At 43.5% G+C, this 25,175-nt stretch overlaps 1 protein-coding gene across 1 annotated transcript in view; it reads left to right on the top strand.

The window, feature by feature from the left end:
• The window catches only part of tmem38a (transmembrane protein 38A), a 55,710-nt gene that overhangs the window by 11,463 nt on the left and 19,072 nt on the right, over positions 1-25,175 (top strand). The gene's annotated exons all lie outside the window — the stretch shown is intronic.

Raw genomic sequence — 25,175 nt, 5'->3', positions numbered from 1 at the left:
ATTTCTTTACCAAGGCCACTAACTAGATCTAAGAAATACACAATTAGTTATTCTTCAAAAATTTTTCTCACTGTTTTTGGTCTTTGCATAAAGTAGATGTGTGTGGCTTTTGGTTCTATCTGACATGATGACGGGTTGGGTGAAGGAGTATAGCAGGTGACAGTGGATGGGAGTGGTGGTATTCAGGTTGAGGGTGTTGGAAATGATCATATCGTGATATTTTTAGGATCCCCATATCTCTTACACATGATCTGCAGCCTCATCATTCTGTAATGGACCTAACTGAGAGCAGCTGTTTGGGAAGATTAACTCCTGGTCTTTAAGTACATTGAGAATTATTAGAAACAGTTAATAATAAATTTGTTTACGATTGACAAGACCGGAATGAAGATCTAGCACTCAGAAGAAAATACTTAAGTTTTTTTGTGAACTGGAGGAGATTTAAAAAGTAATCTTAATTTTATAATGATAATAAATATTTGTATTAAACAGGAGTTCAGTACAGTGTTGTGAACAAACTATTATTAAATGGAATCCTAGAAAACAACTTGGTTCTTACTGTAGACCGATTTGAAAACACCTATTGGGTAAATGGAGCTTGGTGCATTAGCCTCTGATTCTATTATCCTTTCAGATCCAGCTTCTATCTAATAGTAAGAAGAGCTGAACCTAAGTTCGTATATCTACCCATTATTTTACAATTTTTTGTGATGTTATTAAATATTCTACAATCTCTTCCTTAGTTTCCCAGCTACTTGAAAGAGAAGTATAGACAGTAGTATAATGGTAACAACTCTAGATTATAATCTGAAGGCCAGACTACTGCACCACAGACATGAGATCAAATCGCACCGTAACAGCTTGTGAAATTTCAATTCAACTGGTGACCAGGAAACCATCATTAATGTTCTTTAAGAAATGGAATCTGCCAACCTTTTCCAGGACTACATGTGACACCAGATTCATGGCAATATAGTTGACTCTTAGCTGCCCTCTGTAATAAGAGAAAGTGAGGATTGCAGATGCTGGAGATCAGAGTCGTGAGTGTGGTGCTGGAAAAGCACAGCAGGTCAGGCAGCATTCAAGGAGCAGGAGAATCGACGTTTCAGGCATAAGCTCTTCATCATATTCCTAATGAAGGGCTTATGTCCCAAATGTCAATTCTCCTGCTCCTCAGATGCTGCCTGACCTGCTGTGCTTTTCCAGCACCACACTCTCGACTCTGTCCTCTGTAATGGCCAAGCAAGGTAAAAGGCAATTAGGAATGAGCAGTAAATTGCCAAGTGACACACACAACTCTTCAAAGAATAAAACAACTTGTAAACATAAATACCAACAAGAAATATTTCTATTGGAAGAACCTGCTGAAGATACAGCAGTCTCTAGATTAGATTACTTGATTACTTGACAGTGTGGAAACAGGCCCTTCGGCCCAACAAGTCCACACCGACCCGCCGAAGCGCAAACCACCCATACCCCTACATTTACCCCTTACCTAACACTACGGACAATTTAGCATGGCCAATTCACCTAACCTGCACATCTTTTGGACTGTGGGAGGAAACCGGAGCACCCGGAGGAAACCCACGCAGACACGGGGAGAATGTGCAAACTCCACACAGTCAGTCGCCTGAGGCGGGAACTGAACCCGGGTCTCTGGCGCTGTGAGGCAGCAGTGCTAACCACTGTGCCACCGTGCCGCTCTTTAGCCTCCCAGTATACTCTGACATACCACACTACTCAAAATAATATATACCTCACCCATGATATCAGTATAATTCTTAATTAATGTGTGAAACATTTTTAATGTCAAACATAAGTCAATATATGGCGTTCTCTCTTTTCTCCACACCAATTATTAAATAATACTGAAAACAATGTGCCTCACATGACTGTCTAGTGTGCATCTGGCCTCAGTATGATGGATTATACCCTTCACTAGATCCCTCTGATCTTCACTTCTCAATGAATCACTCTGATATATGACATTCTCAGTTATCATTCATTCAATGCAACACAGATATTCCACATTGTGCAATATAACTGAGGTAGCAGATAATAAATGTGTATGGAAGCCAGAGTAGAAAGATGTGCATTTGTATGTCAAGGTGTTCTCGTGAGAATGCTGCAGTGAACAATCTGGCATGGTGCAGTATTGCAGTGAAAGGGGATGATTATATTTTCCCATACCACAATCAAATTCTGACATTATACTTGATATTTATCATATTTCTCAAAATTTCTCCCAGATACACCTTTTTCTTATGTGATTCTCATCATTATCATTGGTGATCCCCTGCAAGCGAGAATGACTCTCTTCAACTCTCAGGGTGAGTCTGTGGGTGGCTGTACAGACCGATGCGGCTACCGCAGGCTCTATTACACTTGGGGCATGTGGTGGTCACAGGAAAGGGTGACTGGGGCATTGGTGTGGCAGCATGCTCCTTTCGTTGATTTCATTTGGCTTCCATTTTCTCCCCAATGGCAAGTCTCAAGGTGCGCAATGCCGGATGTTCCTCCTTGGTCTTTGGATGGTCTTTGGCTAGTGATTCCTAGTGTCTGTGGGAATGCCACAGTTCGCCAGTGAGGCCTTGAGCGTATCACTGAAATGCTTCCTCTGTCCACATGGGGCTCACCTGCTGTTTTGAAGTTGGGAGTAGTTGGAAGTTGGCATGTGGTTGGGAAATCTTGTGTCGGTCATGTGGACAATGTGTTCAGCCCATCGTAGCCGATCAAGGGTGGTCAGTGCCGCAATGCTGGGGATGTGAGCCTGGCCAAGGACACTGGTGTTGGTGTGTCTTTCTTCCCAGTGGATTTGCAAGATCTTGCTCATGCAGCGTTGGTTGTACTGCTGCAGTGCCTTGAGGTATCTGTTATAGACTGTCCACATCTCAGAGCCATGTAGGAGGGCAGGAACCGCCACAGCTCTGTAAAGCATAATCTTGGTGTTGGAACTGATGTTGTTGTTCTTAACCATCCTTTTCCTCAGGCAGCCGAAAGCTGTGCTAGCACGCTGGAGGCGATGCTGGATCTCTTCATCAATAGCTGCTTTGGCTGACAGGATACTTGACAAGTGGGCAACATTCTCTAAGGCCACCTTGTATGTGATTCTAAAATGCTTACAGCAAATAAACACCTGAAATCTCTAATCTGTCTAATCATTGTACTTTGTAACATATTTTCATACAAATCCTGCATTCTGCTGAGTGATAAATTGCTATTAGATGTCAATAGCAAAACTTTTATCAGAACACCTGGAATTCTAGTTTCATTTTGAACAGAAATACCTTGTGAAATGCACTGAGCTAAAATTATGCACATAAAGTAGATCAGCAGCAGAAGCAATGTACTGTAAGAACTTCTCTGCTTTTAGACGACTCCCATGGACAGCTTCCTACTAGTCTTATCCACTGCTCAATTCACCACATCCTCATGAGTAATGTTTAACTCCTATCGCAATGTTACATTCACTCACACTTTCATCTCACCCTCACACACTTCACACAGTCTTACACCCACATCTTACAACTTACATATTCAATCATGATAGTCACATCACCCTGACTGCAATCACTGACACACTTGCATCTCTTTTGCAGGACAAGGAAGCCTAAATTGGTTTCTAACCAGTGAGACAGGTACGGTTACATGTCCTTGTAGCAATAGAGAAACAAAAGAACACAATGCAAGAGGAGTAGAATGCATGGTCTGTTTATAGCACTCACTATCGTCTGAGTGGTCATGACTGAGATTAGCCCCAGCAGTGAGGCTGGCGTGCTTACACCTGGTTCCTGTGCTCATATTCCATGAACTGCCCCATCGCACAATCACTACTGATTTGAAAACTGTGAATACCTGTGTTCCAATATGTACCTTTTGTTTTCCTCCCCATCCCTCACTAGAACATTACCTTTGTTTTCTTCCTTCTAGAAACCAAGAAATGACACTTGCAGTGATGATGAAGAAACATCATCACTCGATATCACACTTTCAGCCACCAGTTCAGGCATTGACACTGTATGTACTTTACAGGAAAGCTTAGAGACAGGGATCTTCACATGGTACCTCACCATGTCAGAAGGCAAGGTTACACTTGAGATTTGCAGAATACTTAGAAGAAAACTTTAATGGGAGGCTAAGCAGAAGAAGTCATTTTGTACAATGACATACTTGATGCACTAGCAAGCCTGTCACAGAGCTTGTAATATTGAGAAGTCTAGCATCAGCCAGGCATGGAGCTGTCTGCAGACCTTTGAAGCCCATGATGGCCCGCTCTATACTTGCAGACTCAACCATGATGCAATGTCTCATGATTAATATCTCAGTTTCCAGTACAGAGCAAACCAAAACCATCCAAAGTGCTGAAGTGGAAATTCTGGCTGATGTCATGGAAGCTCAGCCAAGTGTTGTGCGAGTTTGGATTACTATTTTATCTAGATGCCATGAAGGCTCACTCGGCTGCTATCATGACTGTGGACACCAGTCTTCAGAGGCTTTCAGGATCTGGCAGCAAGCTGCCATCCTGGGGGAGAGATAATAGTATCATAGAATACAAATTTGCTATCCTTTTACAAGATGGCAGCATTTATCCTGCTCTCATTGCAGGTACACCATTGACCTTGCTGTTTGCACTAATGCTGAGTTGCTGCAGTTTGCAACCATATCTTCAATGTCTAGAGCTCTTCAAGGTTATCCTGCAAAGCCAGCTTCAGTCTCACTGAATACCAGCATCCCTCCACCAGCTATGCTGAAGCCACTGTGATAGCACTGTAGAGAAATACTAGACCAGGCAAGATCTCTATCGGATAACCACTAAGGGAATGAGTCACTGCGATGTGGCTGTAATGAAATACCAGTCCAAGTTCTCATTCTTTTCCCTGTTTGTCTTAGGGAATTTCTACTGGCTTCAAATTCAAACTTTTGAGATTCTCTGCTGCAAGTACTTGTGGATATGGGTGTATCAAATGATAAAAATAATGTAGTGTCATCCTATCTGTTTCCTTTCATTAATTCTTGATAAATCAGAAACATCATTACAAAATGGGGAGAACAATTTAAACAATTTTAAAGAATCACAATGCTTTATGTGTAAGTATAAATGAGAACATATTCAGAAGGCACTGTTGGCCATGTGACATGATGCCATGACTGATTTTCCACCCCTCTGCCAATAGCAGAGAAATCACATACAGCTGGAAAAGTTATGTATGAAAATCAATACCCCAAAATGCTGAGAGTTACTGGACACCTACAGCTAGCAGAATAAGAGATTTGGGGGTAAAATGGGATTGCAGCTAAACACGGGGAAATGCAAAAGCAGGTAACTAGAAGAGTGGAGTGTCCAGGCAGTAACTAGATGTAAATTGGTTTTGTAAGTTTGGGGAAGTATGAAGCTGTGCAGAACAGAAACACATTGAGATGAGGAAAAAGGTTTAAAAATCAATTTGTTGGGGGATAGAGAGACAATGTCAGTTATACAGCACAACGGTGATTGAAGATTCAAGGTTGGTGACAGAATTAGAGCAAATGCAGTCAGCAGAGATTAAAAATTAGAGTCATAGAATCCTACAGCACGGAGACAGGCCCTTCGGCCCAAACTGGTCCATGCCAACCAAAATGTCCATCCACGCTAACCCCATTCCCCTGCACGGCCCATATCCTTCTAAACCTTTCCTATCCATGTATTTGTCCAAATGCCTTTTAAATGTTGTTAATGTACCTGCCTCAACCACTTCCGCTGGCAGCTCATTCCATATGTGTACCACCCTCTTTGTAAAAACGTTGCCCCTCAAGTTTCCTTTAATCCTTTCCCCTCTAACCTTAAACTGATGTCCTCGATTCCCCAACCCTGGGAAAAAGATTGAGTGTATTCACCCTATCCATGCCTCTCATGATCTTATACACTTCTATATGATGCCTCCTCAGTCTCTTGTGCTCTAAAGAAAAACGTCCTAGCTCGTTCAACTTCTCCCTATAACTCAGACTATTGAGTCCTGGCAACATCATTGTAACTTTCTTCTGCATTCATTCCAGTTTAATAACATCCTTCCTAGACCAAAACTGAACACAATACTCCAAGTGTGGCCTCACCCACATCCTGTACAACTTAAACATAACTTCCAAACTTCTAAACTCAATGCCCTGATTGACGAAGGTCAGCGAGCCAGAAGCCTTCTTCACTGCCCTGTCTACCTGTGACTCCACGTTCAGAGAACCGTGCACCTGACTCCAAAGTGCCTTTGTTCCACTACACTCCTTAAGGCCCTACCATTCACCATGAAACCCCTACCTTGATTTGACTTTCCAAAATGCAAGACCTCACACTTATTCATATTAAACTCCATTTGCCATTTCTCGGCCGACTTCTCCAGCTGATCAAGGTCCTACTGCAATTTCTGATAACCTTCCTCACTGGCTACAATACCTCCTATTTTAGTGTCATCTGCAAACTTACTAATCATGTCTTGTACATTCTCATCCAAATAATTGATATAGATAAGAAACAGTAATGGGCCCAACACCAACCCCTGAGGCATACCACTAGTCACAGGTCTCCAGTCTGACATGCATTCTTCCACTATTATCCTCTGCTTCCTACCATCAAGCCAATTGTGTGTCCAATTTGCCAGTACCCCTTCCAGAGCAGTCTGCCAGCTTACTTATCAAAGGCCTTACTGAAATCCATCTAGACTATGTGTACCATCCTGTCCTATCAACCTTCCTGGTCACTTCATCAAAGAATTCTAACAAATTTGTGAGGCATGATCTCCCATGCAGAAAGCCATGTTGACTGTTGCTAAACCCTGTCTTTCTAAATGCATGTATATTTTATCTCTCAAAATCTTCTCAAGTAACTTACCTACCACAGATGTTAGGCTTAATATGAAGGATTTGTTTCTGCTGAGAGTTTTTCACTCTCTGGGAGATCTGGTGAAACCTACCCTGTACAGAATAATAAAAACTAGAAGCAGGCCATTTGACCTTCAAGCCTACTTCACCCTTCAATACTATTGTGGCAAGTCCTCTGTCTTAATGCTATATTCCTACTTTATTCTCATAAGCCTCCACAGACTTCTGCGGTATAGAATCCCACAGGTTCCCTACCCTCTCTTCATCTCAATTCTAAATGGCCTACCAGTTATCCTGAGACTGTGCTAACAATCCAGAACACCAGCTGTAATTCTGAGGACATCAGTTTGAATCTCACCATGGCAGATGGTAAAATTTGAATTTACTGTTAAAAGATTCTCAGGAATACAAGCTAGTCTTATGGTGACCATGTAAATACCAGCAATGATTGTAAAAACCCATCTAGTTCCTTGACATCCTTTAGGGATGGAAATCTGCTATCCTTACCTGGTCTGGCCTACATTTGACTCCACACCCATAGACTGTAGCTGACTCTTAACTACTTTCTGGGCAATTAAGGATAGGGAATAAATGCTGGTCTATCCACTGCCACCCACATCCCATGAATGGATATAAAAAAAATTGAGAGAGGTTATTCAGGAAAAAGTGACTGTGGCGTGATGGAATGTTTCATTGGGATAAAAATTGAAGTCATCCAATCTGAAACTCGGGACTTTAATCTGAAAGAAATGTACAAATATGTTATGATAGATTGGATAACTTAATTAAAAGGCATGATGATGGATAGGTAATGGGTAACATTTCAGGAAGCAATGCATGCATTGCAAAAGTTATACAATTCTCTCGACTGAAAGAACACAAAGGGAAAAGTGGCCCTACTATGGTTAGATCCAAAAATGAGTCTTATAAAGTTGCTAGTAAAAGTAGCAAACCTAAGGATTGGGAACAGTTTAGAACTCAGCAAATGATGAACAAGACTTTGAGTAGGAGGGTAAAAGTAGGGTATCAGAGGTAACTTGAAATTGGAATGTGATGATGAATGGGATATGGCAAGGATCAGTGCTTGGGCCCCAACAATTAATAACATTTATCAACTATTTAAGAAGGAATCAAATATATGTCCGAGTTTGCAAGAAACATAAAACTAGGTGGAGTTATGAGTGGTGAGGAGGAAGTAAAGATGCTTCCAAGTGATTTTAGAGAAGTTGTGTGAGTGGGGAAATGCATGATAGATGCAGTTTCACATGGATAATTATAAGGTTGTACACTTTGGGAGGAAAAACAAAAAGACAATGTGCTATTTAAATGGTGATGGATTGGGAACTGCAAAGAAACCAGGATCCTTGTACATCAGTCACTGAAAGAAAACATGCTGGTACAGCAATTAGTTAGGAAATTGCCTTTCATTACAAGAGTACAGGAGCAGAATGTCTTACAAGGCCTTGGTGAGACCACACCTAGAATACTGGGTGCAGTTTTTTTTTATTTAAGAGGATATACTTACTATAGAGGGACTGCAGCAAAGGTTCACCAGCCTGACTCTTGGGATGGCAGACACATCATGTGAGGAGAGATTAAGTCAATTTATAGAACCCTGACATGTTCTTGGAGGCAGTTGAAGGAGATCAGAGGCAGCAGCATCAGTGGTGGCATGGGCAACAATGAAATCACAACTGGTGTAGCATGGCGAGCAGGGAGGAAGGTGCTCGATATCAGTGGCTGCAGCAAGAACAGGTAGCTGAGGTCTCCTGGAGAGCAAGCTAAGTGGAGGAAATTAGACTCCAACATAGCTAAGCACGCAAGAAAGACTGTTGAACTTCTAACTTCATTACTTTATTTTTCTAGTTTATATTAAGAAAGACTTTTTGTATCCAGGTACCCGTGTACTATTATACACTTTTCATGTACTCCTGTACTTGAGTACATGTGACAATAAAATCTAAATCTGCATTAATTGAAGTTGAGAAAAATAAAAGGGGATTACACTGAAATGTACAAAATTCTGACAGGGCTGAACTGGCTGGACGTATCCATCTTATCCCTAGCTGAGTTGTCCAGGACAGGGGATCATGATCCTAGAATTCATATTTCTGACTGAAATTAGGAGACATTTCTTCATTCAGGGGTGGTCAACCAATGGAATTTTCTACCACAAAAGGCTGTGGAATTCAAGTCACTGAACATATTTAAGAAATAGATATTTAGAGACGAAAGGCTTCAAGGGTTATCAGCCATATTGTCAGTCATGATAATGTTGAATAGCAGAGTGAGCTTGATAGACTGAATAGACTAATCCTGCTCCTATTTTTCAATGTCACAGATTACTCATTTTAATCATTTGAAAATTACCCTAAATTCAAATAATTGTTGAGCTTACAGATTATGTCAAAATTCAGTTTTACTTCTCCTCTCAAAAAAACTCTTGATACCAATCCACTTTCCACCACTTTCTTCTCACTGAGAATGGGATTACCCTGTATTTCCTTTAAATTCTTTTTTTTGTAGTCACTAACAGTGCTTGGTGGTGTATGCAGCTATTTTGGAGATGGCATCCACATTTCCCTTCCCCAAACGTTTGTCGAGGGAAAAAAACAGTGGAGTCCAGTTTTTGAAATCTTTGTAAGGCAAACACTTTTATTCAAATTGTTACTATGCTGTGACTATTGGGGCAAGATTTTCCTCCTGTTTCCTCTGTTTCTCTGGATCCAGGTTTCACCTCCAAAAAGAACCAGTCATAGCATTTAATTATCATGGGGTTGGGCTATTAATAATATGGAAGTCACTTTGGGTGAATGACTAACAGCAGAAACAGAGGTAGGACTGCAAGACTGCGTGCCTGATTTAAATAAACCATAGCAGCTAACACTATAGCTGCTGTTTCACATTCATTTCTAAACATGGAGCAGGCAAAAGCCCAAAACCTACGGCATGGTTTCCCCTCATTCAGTGTCTCTTGCAGGTTCAGACACTGAAGTGTTAAGACTAATATTCGATCATCTCCAAGCCAAGTGCTGTCAGAGCAGAGCTCACTGTCACATTGTACAAGCAAATCCATCACCAGTGCAGATATATTTTGGTGGCCCTTGACAAAGGATGGCACTGAATGATGCACATGCTATGTAACCTGTTCTGCTGTGGGAACCACATCTTCAGAAGATGTTCGATAATGGTCTCAATGAGCAAATTGCTTCAGGTCAGTGCACTGAGTACAGGAGTTGGGAAGACAAGTCGCAGCTGTACAAGACATTGGTTAGGTCACTTTTGGAATACTGCATACAGTTCTGGTCTCCCAGCTATAGGAAGACTATTGTGAAACCTGAAAGTGTTCAGAAAAGACTTACAAGGATGTTGCCAGAGTTGGAGGGTTTGAGCTATAGGGAGAGGCTGAATAGGCTAGGGCTATTTTCCCTGGAGTGTTGGATGACCTGATCGAGTTTTAGAGAATTGCAGGAGTGTGGATAGGGTAAATAGACAAGGTTTTTCTCCCCAGGTGGGAGAGTCCAAAACTAGACAGCATAGCTTTAAGGTGAGAAGGGAAAGATTGAAAAGGGATCTAAGGGGCAACTTTTTCATGCAGAGGGTGGTACGTGTATGGAATGAGCTGCCAGAGGAATTGGTGGAGGCAGGTACAATTACAACATTTAAAAGGTGTCTGGGTGGGTATAGCAAGGGTTAAGAGAGATATGGGCCAAATGCTGGCAAATGGGGCTAGATTTATTTAGGATATCTAGATGGCATAGATGAGTTGGACTGAATGGTCTGTTTCTGTGCTGTATATATCTGTGACTTTATGATTCTATGTTGAGTTCTTACTGTAGGTGAATGACATTTCATTAGGGATAGCCTTTGCCAATTGAAATTCAAAAATGGAATTTAAGGGTGGAGCTGTGGCAGCTTAGATTAGCAGGGGAAGGAGACATAAAATTACGAGGAAAGTGAAGGTACACATGATGGAAGCTCGAGATTTGTCTTCAAACAATATGAATGTTGAAAAAATGGAAGGTCTTATTGATGAGACCATAAGACTAAGGAGCAGAAGTTAGGCCATTCAGCCCACTAAGTCTGCTCTGCCATTCAATCATGGCTGATAAGTTTCTCAACCCTAGTGAGGTTCCATCTGTGCGGAGCTGATGATTGCAAAGAAGACACCATTGACCTGTGAGATGACTTGTGAGTGCTGTGTTGTTTAGCCTTTTTGTGAGATGCCACTAAACTTCAAAACTGATCCAAGAAAAAAGCCAGAGACAAGTTCAAGATCAATTGTAGTCTTAATCCAAAGTGACTTTAATAGTTACTGGCAGGGAATGAAATGTATTCCTGCAGGAATTTTCAGCTTCTGTAGTCCTCCATGACCATTACCACAAAGGGTTTTGTTCTTTATTGCCACCAGATGCATAATCAGAAACTAATATCCCCTTTTCCAGCTACTATTTTCCTTGTACTCAGGTGGTCTCCCAATTATGTTTGGAAGCTTTGTCCCCTTCTTCATATGCTTCCATAATTCCATCAAAATGCCAAACCCCTGCAAGGTCTGAGATCTCAATGACCACTCTGCCCATATCATGTGCTCACACAATGATCCCCCTCTGTTTTCTGCTAAGTCCTCCACTGATTCTCCCTTTCATGGAGTCCAACGAATTCCCTAGGTCAGCATGACTGGATCTCAAATATGTGTCTGCCTCCGTGCGCCTGGACTTTCTTCAGCAAGAGCTAAATGAGCTCTTAGTTATGCAGCTTATGGATTGGACAAGTTCTTAGAGCTGGTGAAACTCACCTGCACCAGGATTATTGATGGGAATACAGCAAAATGATTTGTGCTGGCATTTTTAATCCCTTGCCAATATTTGATCCCACCCTCAAAGGGAGCTGGAAATCCTATTCAGGTGAGTTCTTAATTTCTTAAAACAACTAGAACTCTTCACATTGACAGAAAACAATTAGTCTCAATTTAAGACCATAAGAAATAGGAACTGGACTAGGCCACTTGAGCTTTCTCTGTCATTCAATGGGAGCATGGCTGATCCAGTCTACCTCACATCCGCTTTCCTACCTTTTCTCCATAATGCTTGAATTCCCCAACTGATCAAGAATCTGTCTATCTGTTTGTCTATCTATCCAACTATCTATTTAAACCTTAAATTTACACAAGGATCCTTCTCCCATAGCTCTGTGGCAAGATGTTCCAAAGACTCACAACCCTCCAAGAAAAAAGAATTCCTCCTCATCTCAGCCTCAATGGTCAGCACTGCTGCCTCACAGCGCCAGGGACCTGGGTTTGATTCCATTCACATTCACCCTGTGTTTGTGTGGGTTTCCTCCAGGTGCTTTGGTTTCCTCCCACAATCCAAAGATGTGCAGTTTAGGTGAGTTGGCCAAGCTAAATTGCCCATAGTGTTCAGGGATGTGTAAGTTAGGTGCATTAGCTAGGGGTAAATGTAGAGTAATAGGCTGGGTAATGGGTCTGGGTGGGTTACTCTTCAGAGGGTCAGTGTGAACATGTTGGGCCAAATAGCCTGTTTCCACATTGCAGGGATTCTATGATTTCTAAATTGGTACCCCTTTTTCACTGTGACAATGCCCTCTGGTCCTAGATTCTCCCATGCGGGGAAACATCTTTTCAGCATTTACCCTGTCAAGTCCCTTAAGAATCCGATACATTTCAATGAGATCACCTTTCATTTTTCTAAAATTAGAAGAAAATAAACAATTAGTCACTTGAAGGTAAACCACTTAAGGTTTACTGAAGAAAATTACATGCTACTGAAGGTTCTTGTTTTGCAAGAATTGACATAATACGAGATCTCAAAAGGGAATAACATTATATATTGCATAAGAAGGTGTTCATTGATTAACAAGTGAACTCTGATCCAGACATGTTACTGGGGACATTGCATGAATTAACTGGCAAGCTTTTTAATTTCAAATCAGAAAAGCTTCAACAGCATTGTTCCTTTCTCAGCAATGCTCAAAGAATCTGTTGTCACTCTGCATAAGAACACAGGGAGGATGTGATTGCACTGGAGGGGGTGCAGAGGATATTCATCAGGGTATTGCCTGGGATGAAGCATTTCAGCTGTGAAGAGTGGGGGAGCTGAAAAGTGATTTAGAAGACTATGAAGGAACATTGGGTAAGGTGAATAGAAAGCGAATGTTCCTCTTATTTGAAGTGTCAATAACAGGAGGGGCATAATTTTAACTTGGAAGAGAGGGAATTTAAAGGGCGTTTCATCCAGATGTTGGTGGGGTTCTGGAATGTACTGCTGAGAGGGTAGTTGAGACAGGAAACCTCACAACCTTCAAAAAGTATTTGGATGAATTATAGAATCACTGCAGTGTGGAAGCAGGCTGTTCAGCCCATTGAGTCCACACCGACCCTCCGAAGAGCACCCCACCCCATCCCTATAACCCTACATTTCCCAGGGCTAATCCACCTAGTCTGCACATCTTTGGACTATGGGAGGAACCCAGTGCACCCAGAGGAAATCCATTCAGACACAAGAAGAGCATAAAAACTCCACACAGACAGTCACCTGAAGGTGGAATTGAACCCAGGTCCCTGGTGCTGTGAGGCTAACCAGTGAGCCACAGTGCTGTCTATCTCCTTGTCGGGCTCCTCCTTAAATTTGCTCAATATACTGCATCTTCTATATTACAGGGCTCGTGAATTCCACGGATTCATGACCCTTTGAGAGAAGTAATTTCTCCTCATCTGATTTAAATCTACTATCCCTTATCTTAAAGCTATGGCTTCTTGTTCTAGATTGCCCTACATGAGGAAATATCCTCTCTACGTTTACTTTATCAAATCCCTTTAACATCTTGTATACCTTAATTAGATCCCCTCTCATTCTTCTTAACTCTGGATAGTACAGACCTAATCTGCTCAATCTCTTCATAAGACAAACCCCTCATCTCTGGAATCAATTTAGTGAACTGTCTCCAATACAACCACATTCCTCTTCAAGTAAGGGGCAAAAACACCACTAACACTTAGTTTGTCTATAACTTTAAAAATAGTGCTCAATATATACATGCATATTTATTAAAGCAAACCTGTTGCATGGTGAATAAACTGTCAGCTGTCAGTGAAAAGGGTTAACTTCTCTGCTTGTTTGCAATAAAGGTGGAATAAAACATTCTCAGATGCACATAATTGTGACACTTTCCAAAAATTTAAATAAAAAATACAACTGAAATTAAATTAGTCTAAATAAATGTTCAAATTGATTCTTTACCAAGCATTCCAGAAAAGGTAACTTCAGGGCTGAAATTCTTCTTTCATAAAAATAAAATCTTTGGTGCTTTTCAAAGTTGTACAAGGAAATTTTAATCAAAATAAATCCACATCATCTTTCATTTATAATGTTTTATTACTCCAATTCTGCAGTACGCCAAATCTGGAGATTCTCAAGTTGAAGTGAACACATTTTACATAGTCACACTTAGATGCACTTTAGAAATATGAATTTCTGTAATACATTATGAATACAGAAGAATCAAACCTTTTGTGATATTAGAGTCATAGTCATAGAGAGATGTACAGCATGAAAACAAACCCTTTGGTCCAACCTGTCCATGCCGACCAGATATCCCAACCCAATCTAGTCCCACCTGCCAGCACCCGGCCCATATCCCTCCAAACCCTTCCTATTCATATACCCATCCAAATGCCTCTTAAATGTTGCAATTGTACCAGTCTCCACCACGTCCTCTGGCAGCTCATTCCATACACGTACCACCCTCTGTGTGAAAAAGTTGCCCCTTAGGTCTCTTTTATATCTTTCCCCTCTCACCCTAAACCTATGCCCTCTAGTTCTGGATTCCCCCATCCCAGGAAAAAGACTTTGCCTATTTATCCTATCCATGCCCCTCATTATTTTGTAAACCTCCATAAGGTCACCCCTCAGCCTCCGATGCTCCAGGGAAAACAGCCCCAGCCTGTTCAGCCTCTCCCTGTAGCTCAAATCCTCCAACCTTGGCAACATCCTTGTAAATCTTTTCTGAACCCTTTGAAGTTTCACAACATCTTTCCAATAGGAAGGAGACCAGAAGTTTAGGCAAAGAGAAGTTTAGATTTTTAACCCTTTTGAAATGAAAAATATGACTTAATTTCTCAACAAAATGTGGACACACACACTCTCACACACACACACACTAAGTAAACCTTGATCTCTTTATCTCCAACTTCTGCCGTGACATTGACTGCTTTAACCTGTCCACCCCTCACTCACTCCAACCTCTCACCCTCGCAATGTGCAGCTATCCACTCCCCAACCTCACCATCAAATCAGTGAACAAGGGGGAGCACAGTGGTTTGGTGCACCGACCTGTATGTTGCTGAAGCCAGGTGCCAACTAATGAACACTAATGTCCCCTTGACCATGATCTCACCTCTCATCACCAAACTATCATCTCCCAGACCATCCACAGCCTCATCACCTCAGGGGATCTCCAATTCACAGCCTCCAACCTCATAGTTCCAGGACTCCGCACCTTGCAGTTCCACCTTTTACATAAAATTCACAAAGCTGACTGTCCCGATCGACTTATCATCTCTGCCTGCTCCTGCTCCACCGAACTTATCTCCTCATACCTTGACAACGACCTGAACCTCTTTGTCCAGGATCTCGCTACATACATTTGGGCCACCACCTCCTCCATGATGTTTGGTTCCCCAGCCTGCAATGCCTCATCTTCACCATGGACATCCAGTCCCTGTACACGTCCATCCACCATGACGAAGGCCTCCAAGCCATCCATTTCTTCCTCTCCCATAGACCCAATCAATACCCCTCATTCGATTAGCTAAACTGGTCCTCATCCTCAACAACTTCTCCTTCAAATCCTCCCACTTGCTTCAGACCAAAGGGGTAGCATGGGTAACAGCTTTGCCTGCCTCTTTGTTGGGTACGTGGAACAGTCCATTTTCCATAGTTACCCTGGCACTATTCCCTACCTTTTTCTCCACTACACTGATGATTGTATCAGCGCCACCTTGTGCTCCCATGAACAGTTCACCAACTTCAAGAACACTTTCCACTTGGCCTCAAGTTCACCTCGAGCATCTCGGACATCTCCCTCCCCTTCCTGGACCTCTTCATCTCCATTTCCAGTGACTGACTCAACACAGACATCTACTTCAAACCCACTGAGTCCCACAGCTACCCGGACTACACCTCCTCTCACCCCGTCTCCTGTAAAAACACTATTCCTTACTCCCAATTCCTCTGCCGCAACTGATCCCAGGAGTAGCAATTCCACTCCAGAACATCTCAGTTGGCCTCCTACTTCAAAGACTGCAATTTCCCCTCCCACGTAGTCAACAATGCTATTCAGTACATCTCTTCCACTTTTCACATCTCCGCCCTTGAACACCACTCCTCCAACCCCAACAAGGATAGAACCCCCCGGTCCTCACCTTCCAACCCACCAATCTGCGGATACAACGCATTATCCTCTGCCATTTCCACCATCTACGTCAGACCCCATCACCAGAGATATATTTCCCACTCCATCCCTATCAGCATTCCACTGAGACCATTCCCTCCACAATGCCCTCGCAAGATCCAGTGCCCCCACCAAACACCCACCCTCCACTGCCAGCACCTTCTTTTGCCAATGCAAGAAGTGCAAAGCCAGCATACCTCCCCCTCACCTCCATCGAAGGCCCCAAAGGATCTGTCCACATCCAAGAGAGATTTTTCCTGCACATCCAATCACCTCATCTACTGTGTCCGTTGCTCTTGATATGATCTCCTCTACATTGGGAAGACAGGATGTCAACTTGCGGAAGATTCCAGAGAACATCTCCAGGACTCATGCACCAAACAACCTCACCGCCCTGTGGCCAACCACTTCAATTCCCTCTCCCACTCCGAAAGACCTGAGCCTCCTCCACCGCCAAATGCTAGCCACCCAATGTCAGGAGGAAGAATGCCTCATCTTCCGCTTAGGGACTCTCCAACCACACGGCATTAATGTTGATTTCACCAGTTTCCTGGTCTCACCTTCCCCCACCTTACTCTAGATCCAACCGTCCAACTCAACACCACCCTCTTGAATTTCTCCTACCTGTCCATCTTCCTTCCCACCTATCTGCTCCACCCTCCACTCTGACCTATCACCATCACTCCCCCACCTGCATCCACCTATCGTCTTCCAAGCTACTTTTCCCCCCGCAGCCCCACCCTCCTCCTATTTATCTTTCAGCCGCCTTGGCCCCTCCCCCTGACATTCCTGATGAATGGTTTATGCCTGAAATGTCGACTCTCATGCTTGTCAGACTCTGTCTGACCTGCTGTGCTTTTCCAGTGCCACACTTTTTGACTTAAAATAAAATATGCCTGCATGCTGCTAACACTCAAGACAAGACTGCACAAGGTGGGTAATGCTACAGAAAACAATAAATCACAAATACTTTTTAAAGAGAGACTTCAAACAAAAGGAACTTTCACTTGGTGATTTTTCATTTGGTTTAATTTTTATTGCTCCAAATCTGTTATCAGCTTCAGTGATGTTTGCAACTTTAAGTTCATTTCTCTTCTTTTGATCTATGATCTCAGCAGCTTGTTTTAGCTCCTGTGCTCATTGTTCTTTCAATTCCTTCATTCTCTTTCATTTAACAATGAGGTGCACAAATGTCCCCACAACCGATCAAAATATTTACCTTAAATATGTATTTCTGGATGTCCTTAGAGAATCTGCAATTGTAATCCCCACTGCATTCATCTAACCTTTTTAGGATATCCATCCTCTAAGCCTATTTATCTCTGTTAGGTTGTCTACCAGAGGGCATAATCTCAGAATAAGGAGTTCATGCATTTGAAAAGAGCTGAGGAAGTTCTTCTGTCAGACGGTATTGAATCTGTGGAACATAGGTTTTCCTTGATCCTACCTGCCAAAGACTTCTTATGTCCCCTTCTGGCTCTTCTTAGCTCTCTCTTTAGGTCCTTCCTGGCAAACTTGTAACACTCAAATGCCCTAACTGAGCCTTCACATCTCATCTTTACATAAGGCTCCTTATTCCTCTTGACAAGAGCTCCAATTTCTTTAGTAAACCACGGTTCCCTCACTGGACCACTTCCTCCCTGCCTGACAGGTACATACTTATTAAGGACATGCAGTAGCTGTTCCTTGAACAAACTCCATTTTTTAATTGTGCCCATCCCCTGCAGTTTCCTTTCCCATCCTATGCATCCTAATTCTTGCCTAACCACATCATAATTGCCTTTCCCCCAGCTATAACTCTTGCCCTGCAAATTATACCTGTCCCTTTTCATCGCTAAAGTAAACTTAACTGAATTGTGGTCACTATCACCAAAGTGCTCACCTACTTCCAAATCTAACACCTGGCCCAGTCCATTACCCAGTACCAAAATCAATGTGGCTTCGCCTCTTATTGGCCTTTTTCCTGTTTCTGCAGGAGTGTGGGATACCGCACCTCAGCAGCTACAGGAGATGGTCAAGCTCGTGGGCCCATGGGCCGTCAGTTTGGTCGGGGGGCAACGATAGCCATGCCTCCGGCCTGGGTATCCTGTTGCAAGGAGGTAACTTAACCATTTCCGAGGTTAAGGAGATGGTGGGCGGGCGCCTCCTCGTCACCGACGTCATGCACAGAAATGCTCCCCTGAGACTGATTAATGTGTGCGCCCCAGTGGGTAAGAGTGAATGGTTGGCCGTCCTGCAGCAGCTTCCACTGTTGCTGGCTATGTCCAGGCCGGTCATTCTGGCCGGAGACTTCAACTGTATCATTGATGCAGATGGACGATCCGGCAGAGGGGGACAGTAAACTGGACACCACGTCCAGAGTCCTGATGGAAACGGTCAAAAATGCCAAGCTGCACGACGTCTTCAGCACCCCTGCAGACGGAGCGCAGCGTAGATACACCTGGTCACGGGCAGACGGGTCTATCCGCTCAAGGATAGATTACCTGTTTGTGTCCCAAACGTTCTCGGTTAGATCCACCGACGTCAAGCCGGTGTTCTTTTCTGACCACTGCCTCCTGCTGGTCAACTGTCACCTACAGGACGATTAGTGGGCTGATAAGGGAACGTGGAAATTGAACACCAAGCTGTTGACCCTGGGAAACATTGAGGAGCTCAAGAGGGATTACGCAGGTTGGAGAACCATGAAGTCCCTCTTTGAGTCTCCAGCGGACTGGTGGGAAACAGTAAAAGGGAACATCAAGAGGTTCTTCATCCTCAAAGGTGTTCAGGAGGCGAGAGAGAGAGGTGGTGTAAACTGTCCCAACTCCAGGAAAGTATGCAGAACCTACTCCTGCTGCAGACGATGGGGGTCGATGTCACGGAGGACCTCCAGGAGGTGAAGGGCCAGCAAGCCTCGCTCTTTGCCTCGGAGGCCTCCAAGATAATCTTCCGGTCCAGGGTCCGCTCCGTGGAGCAGGATGAAACGTGCTCACGTTTCTTCTTCCAGAAGGTACACAAAAAGAGCTCCGTGCTCAGCAGCCTGAAGGAAGAAGATGGCTCGATAACGTCATCTCAGGCTGACATCATGAGGATCAGTAAATCCTTCTAAGCCAGTCTGTATGACTCGAAGCCAACCGACAGTGCAGCTTCCCAGTCGTTCCTGTCCTCTATCACGGAGGTCTTAGACGACAGAACATGGGAGAGGTTGGACCAACCGCCATCTCTGGACGAGCTGACCAAGGCCCTCGAGTCCTTCGAAAAGAATAAAACTCCCAGAAGCGACGGCTTACCGGTCGAGCTCTATTCTGCTCTGTGGGACTTGATTGGCCAGGACCTGCTGGAAGTGTATGTCAGAATGCTTCTGGCAGGTACCATGAGTGAATCCATGAGAAAGGCATCATCACCCTCATCTACAAGCGGAAGGGGGAGAGGGAGGAAATCAGAAATTGGAGACCTATCTCACTATTAAATGCAGATTACAAAATCTTGGCAAAGATCATTGCCAACCGGATCAGGTCTGCTGTGGAATTGGTGATCCACCCTGACCAAACCTGTGCTGTACCGGGAAGGAAAATCGCTGAGAGTCTCGCACTCCTCAGGGGTACGATCGCCTACGTGCAGGAGTTTGGACACCTGCCTCATCAGCCTGGACCAGGAGAAAGCCTTTGACAGGATATCACATACGTATATGAGAGATGTTCTCTCCAAAATGGGCTTTGGGCAGGGAATCTGCAATTAGATCAGACTGCTCTCCACCAACATTGTCAGTGCAGTCTCAATCAATGGGTGGGAATCAGATAGCTTCCCAGTCAGATCTGGAGTCAGGCAGGGCTGCCCCCTCTCTCCTGCCTTGTTTGTGTGCTGCATAGAGCCATTTGCCGAGTCCATCAGGAAGGATGCGAGCTTGAGAGGGGTGACTATTCCTGGCAGTGGGGGCTTGCAGGTTAAGGCCTGCCTGTACATGGATGATGTCGCCGTTTTCTGCTTGGATCCGCAGTCCGTGCACAGACTCTTGTGCATATGTGACCAGTTCGAATGGGCCTCGGGGGCCAAGGGCAACCGAGGCAAGAGTGAGGCCATGCTCTTCGGGAACTGGGCCGACCAATCCTTCATCCCCTTCACCGTCAGGACTGACCACCTGAAGGTGCTGGGTATTTGGTTCGGAGTGGCTGGGGCGTGCGCCAAGTCTTGGGGGAGCGTATCAAGAAAGTGAGGCAGAAACTGGGCAGATGGAAGCTAAGGTCGCTCTCCATCGCAGGGAAAAACCTGGTCATCAGGTGTGAGGCATTGTCAGTGTTGTTATATGTGGCACAGGTCTGGCCTATTCCCAGAACCTGTGCCTTCGCAGTCACTTGGGCCATCTTCCACTTGTATGGGGATCAAAGATGGCCAGGGTCCGAAGGGACTTGTTGTACAAAGCTCTGGGCAATGGGGGAAAAAACACACCTAATGCCACCCTCACCCTGATGGCCTCCTTTGTGTGTGGCTGCGTCAAGCTGTGCATGGATCCCCGGTACGCAAACACAAAGTGTCACTATGTACTGAGGTTCTGTCCCCGGTGTTGTGCAGGATGGGCCTGGCCTCGCTGCTGCGGAACGCTCCAAGTAGGTGGACCGTTCCGTATCACCTGTCCTTCGTGGAGAAATTTATGAAGAAAAACACCTTTGACCACAAGTCCATCAGGAAGTGGTCAGCACATAGTGTCCTTGAGACCCTTCGGGAAAAGGAGAGGGCGGATCCGGTTGAGCGGTTCCCTGGGCAGACTGTCAAAGTCATTTGGCAGAATGCCTCATCGCCAGAACTTTCCTACAAGCACCAAGACATGGCTTAGCTGGTGGTGAGAAGGGCTCTGCTTGTGAGATCCTTTATGCACGCCCGGACTCTCTGCCGCACCGCACGCTGCCCTCGAAGCGGCTGCGGAGGGGATGAGACTGTCACACACCTCCTTCTGGAATGTGCCTACGCAGAAGAAGTCTGGAGAGGAATGCAGTGGTGTTTGTCGAGGTTCGTCCTGAGCAGCTCCGTGAGGCGGGACTCCCTGCTCTATGTTCCCTGGGACGCACACCGAGACGAACATCAACTGTGCCTGGAGGATCATCAACTCGGTCAAAGACGCCCTTTGGTCTGTCTGGAACCTGTTGATCTTCCAGCTGAAGGAGCTGACCCCAACTGAGTGTTGCGGACTGGCACATTCCAAGGTTCAGGACTACATATTGAGGGATGCGCTGAAGCTTGGGGCAGCTGCCGCCAAGGCGCGGTGGGGAAAGACCACCATGTAATGTCTGCCTGCCAAAGAACAGGGGGCCCACGCAGTAAGTGGGCTCCGCCGACATCTCAGCTAAATATATGCATTGTAAACGTACAGACCTGTATCTGTACGCAAAGACTTGATCTCTGTATGCAAAGAAATTGAATGTTTACATATGTATGGCATGACCAATTGTACAGATCTTCAAAATATTTTTATGATTAAAATATATTTTTGAAATACAAAAAAACCTACATACTGTGTCAGGGAACCCTCCAGAACACATTGGACAAAAACTGACTGATCTAAGATATTCGAACTTTAGCATTTCCAGTCAATATTAGGAAAGTTAAAGACCCCCATAACAATGACCCTGTTACTTTCACTCCTATCCAGAATCATTTACTGCAGAGGACCTTTGAGGTGGGTCATTAAATATATTTAGAACTGAAGTAGACAATTATTTTTAAATCATTGAGAAAATCAAGGATTATGGAAATCAAAAGTTAGAAAGAGAAGTTGAGGATTATTAGTTCAGCCATAATCTCATTAAATGATGGAGCAGACTTGATGGGCTGAATGGCTTACTCTGCTCCTATGTCTTGTGTTCTATCAACTCATCCATGTGAAATGCAAATGCCATTGAAATTGTGATTCCACTTATTCAAGACACCTTCCTATCCAGTCTTAGCAGTGGTCATAGTTGATTAAGTTTTGTTATCAAGACCTGCATGTCTCCTACTGCTGTGATCCCATTTTTGATGCTATTGAGAGATTTAAGTCATGATCGCTCCTACTAGAGTCAAGAAATCACAAGTGGTTTATTGATAAAGATGACTTTAAGTAAAAATTGAGAAGGTCTTCCCACTGAAGACTGGACTAATGGGTGAGGAAGCAGATCTTTGCAGCCTATTGTAATGATTGGTTCTTCTTTGATAATCTCTCTAACTAGTTCCAGAGGGATCGGTTTTGGGTCCTCTTTTGTTTGTCATTTACATAAATAAATAATTTGGATAAGAATATAGAAGGCATGGTTAGTAGGTTCGTGAACAACACCAAAATTGGTGGCATTTGTAGACAGTGAAGAAGGTTTTCTAAGACTACAAAAGGGTTCTTGATCAATAGGCTGAAAAATGGCAGATGGAGTTCAATCTGGATAAATACGAGATGTTGCATTTTGGTACAACAAACATGGGTAGGGCTTGTACAATTAATGGTAAAGCCTTGGGTAGTATTGTAGAACACAGGGACTGAGGGGTGCAGATATATAATTCTTTGAAGTTAGCGTTACATATAAACAGGGTGGTTAAAAAGGTGTTTGGCATGATTGCCTTCATTGCTCAGTCCTTTGAGCAAAGGAGTTGGGAAGTCATGTTGAGGTTGTACAGGACATTGGTAAAGCCTCTTCTGGAATATTGTGTCCAATTCTGGTCACCCAGTTATAGGAAGGATATTATGAAGCTGGAGAGGGTTCAGAAGAGATTTACCAGAATGTTGCCGGGTATGGAAGAGTTTGAGTTGTAAAAAAAGGCTGGAGAGGCTGGGACTTTTCTCACTGGAGCATCAGAGTTTGAGAGGTGATCTGATAGAAGTTTATAAAATAATAAATAGGTGTAGATAGAATTAATGGCAGTTGCCTTTTTCCTAGGATGGGAGATTTCAAGATGAAGGGATACATTTTTAAGGTGAGAGGAGAGACATTTAAAGAATACACAAGATGCAAATGTTTTACACAGAGGATGGTTAGCATGTGAAATGAGTTTTCTGAGAAAATGGTGAAAAGACATTTGGATAGAAATATGAATAGGAAGAGTTTGGAGGGTGATAGGCAAGGAGTAGGCAGGTGAGACGAGTCGAGTTTGGGATTATGTTCAGCATGGATTGGTTGGACTTGAAGGGTCTGTGTCTGTGCCGTATGACTCTATGGTTGAGCTGTTTAATCAAAATTAACAGGGAGTTCTCCTCCATCTGGTCTTCTCTCCTGGACTGCTGATTTATAAACTTCATTGGAGGGGCCGGGGCTATCTCACAATAATCCTTTGTTCAATTACATTTATCTGTTCAGTTGTGAGGAATACATAGACAGACTCTGAACAGACTCCAGATGTTTTTATTTATCTCGTGTATGCATATTTTGTTAACTTGCAGTTTGTTTAGATATGGGGATCTTGAGGCTTCTATCCCAACCTCTCAGCAGGCACACACTATGCCCACACAAAGGCTTATTTATGGCTTATGTCATTGGCCACATTGCAGGTCTTTGTGAAAAATCTCATTTGACCTGATTACCACTATTATTCTGTTTCACTTAGACTGCTGAAGATTTCCCTTAATGACCTTCCAATTCCATAATACCATTTCCTATAATTCTAAAACCCCATTATTTCTTACAGAATTGCTAAAAGTACTGCAGTAAATGTATATGTAAAATTTCAAAAGACATATTCATACAGAAGGTTGAAATGCAAGAAGGCACAGCTATAACTTGGAATAGGACGTAGACCATTGCGGTGAACAGATGTTTTGCTGACTGGATAGACGGGTGCAGTTTTGGTACTTAAGATTCATATTAAGACTGTTTTTTATTATTATGGAAATGAATTGGGGTTGAGTATAGGGAATACAATTTCAGATTCTGAAGGCAATATTAAATTTGACAATTTGGTTTTTAAAAAAGAACACTGAAAGCAGATAGACTGATGAAATAGGCAAAACCATCGTTGATGCGATTAATTTGAAACAATCTGAGGTAAAACAACATGGAAAGGCAGCTGACTCTAACAGGTACTAATTTGGTGAATGCAAATATTGCCAAATCTGGCAGTGGAAGGAGGAACAGCATGTTGTTAAGGCAGGTTCCTGTTTAGGCCTAAGCTAGAGTATTGTTTTATACAATTTTGGATAGTTAGGAACGGTGTTAACATCCTGGAGAGGTAACAGAACTCCCATGATATTTCCATGGAGGGAAGAATTGAGTTATAAGTATGTTTAAATCAACATGTTAAGAATTAGAATCCCTACAGTGTGGAAGCAGGCCCTTCGGCATAGCAAGTCCCTCCAAAGTATAACTCACCCAGACCCATTCCCCATGTTACTCTACATTTCCCCCTGACTCATGCACCTAACCTACACACCCCTGAACACTATGGGCAATTTAGCATGACCAATTCACCTAACTTGCACATCTTTGGACTCTGGGAGGAAACTGGAGCAGACACAGAGAAAATGTGCAAACTTCACACAGACAGTCACCCAAGGCTGGAATCGAAACCGGGTCCCAAGTGCTGCGAGGCAGCAGTGCTAACCACTGAGCCACCGTACCGCCCCCAACATTCAGACATACTGTCACATACCTTTGGACCAGGTGAACCCGGATCACCTGGTCCAGATGTGGGTTCATTACCACCAAAACCCTAAGAATTCATTTATATAATCACATTGAGAAATTGGGATTGGTCTACCCAGAACAGGGGTTACAGGGAATCCTAAAATTCATACATTATGAGAAGTTTTAATATAAGAGAAACAAGAGAACCTAGCCATTGTATGAGTAATTTAGTAGGATTAATTTGAAGGGTTTTGGGGAATGCTGGGAAGTTGGAACATTACTTCGATTTGAAATGGTCTCCTT

The sequence above is a fragment of the Chiloscyllium plagiosum genome, unplaced genomic scaffold, assembly GCF_037043375.1.
Source record: "Chiloscyllium plagiosum isolate Xiang-an unplaced genomic scaffold, Cpla_swu_hap1 HiC_scaffold_28, whole genome shotgun sequence".
Taxonomy (NCBI): Eukaryota; Metazoa; Chordata; class Chondrichthyes; order Orectolobiformes; family Hemiscylliidae; genus Chiloscyllium; species Chiloscyllium plagiosum.
Note: the sequence above shows the minus strand (reverse complement) of the source record. Positions and strands in the feature narration are given on the sequence as shown.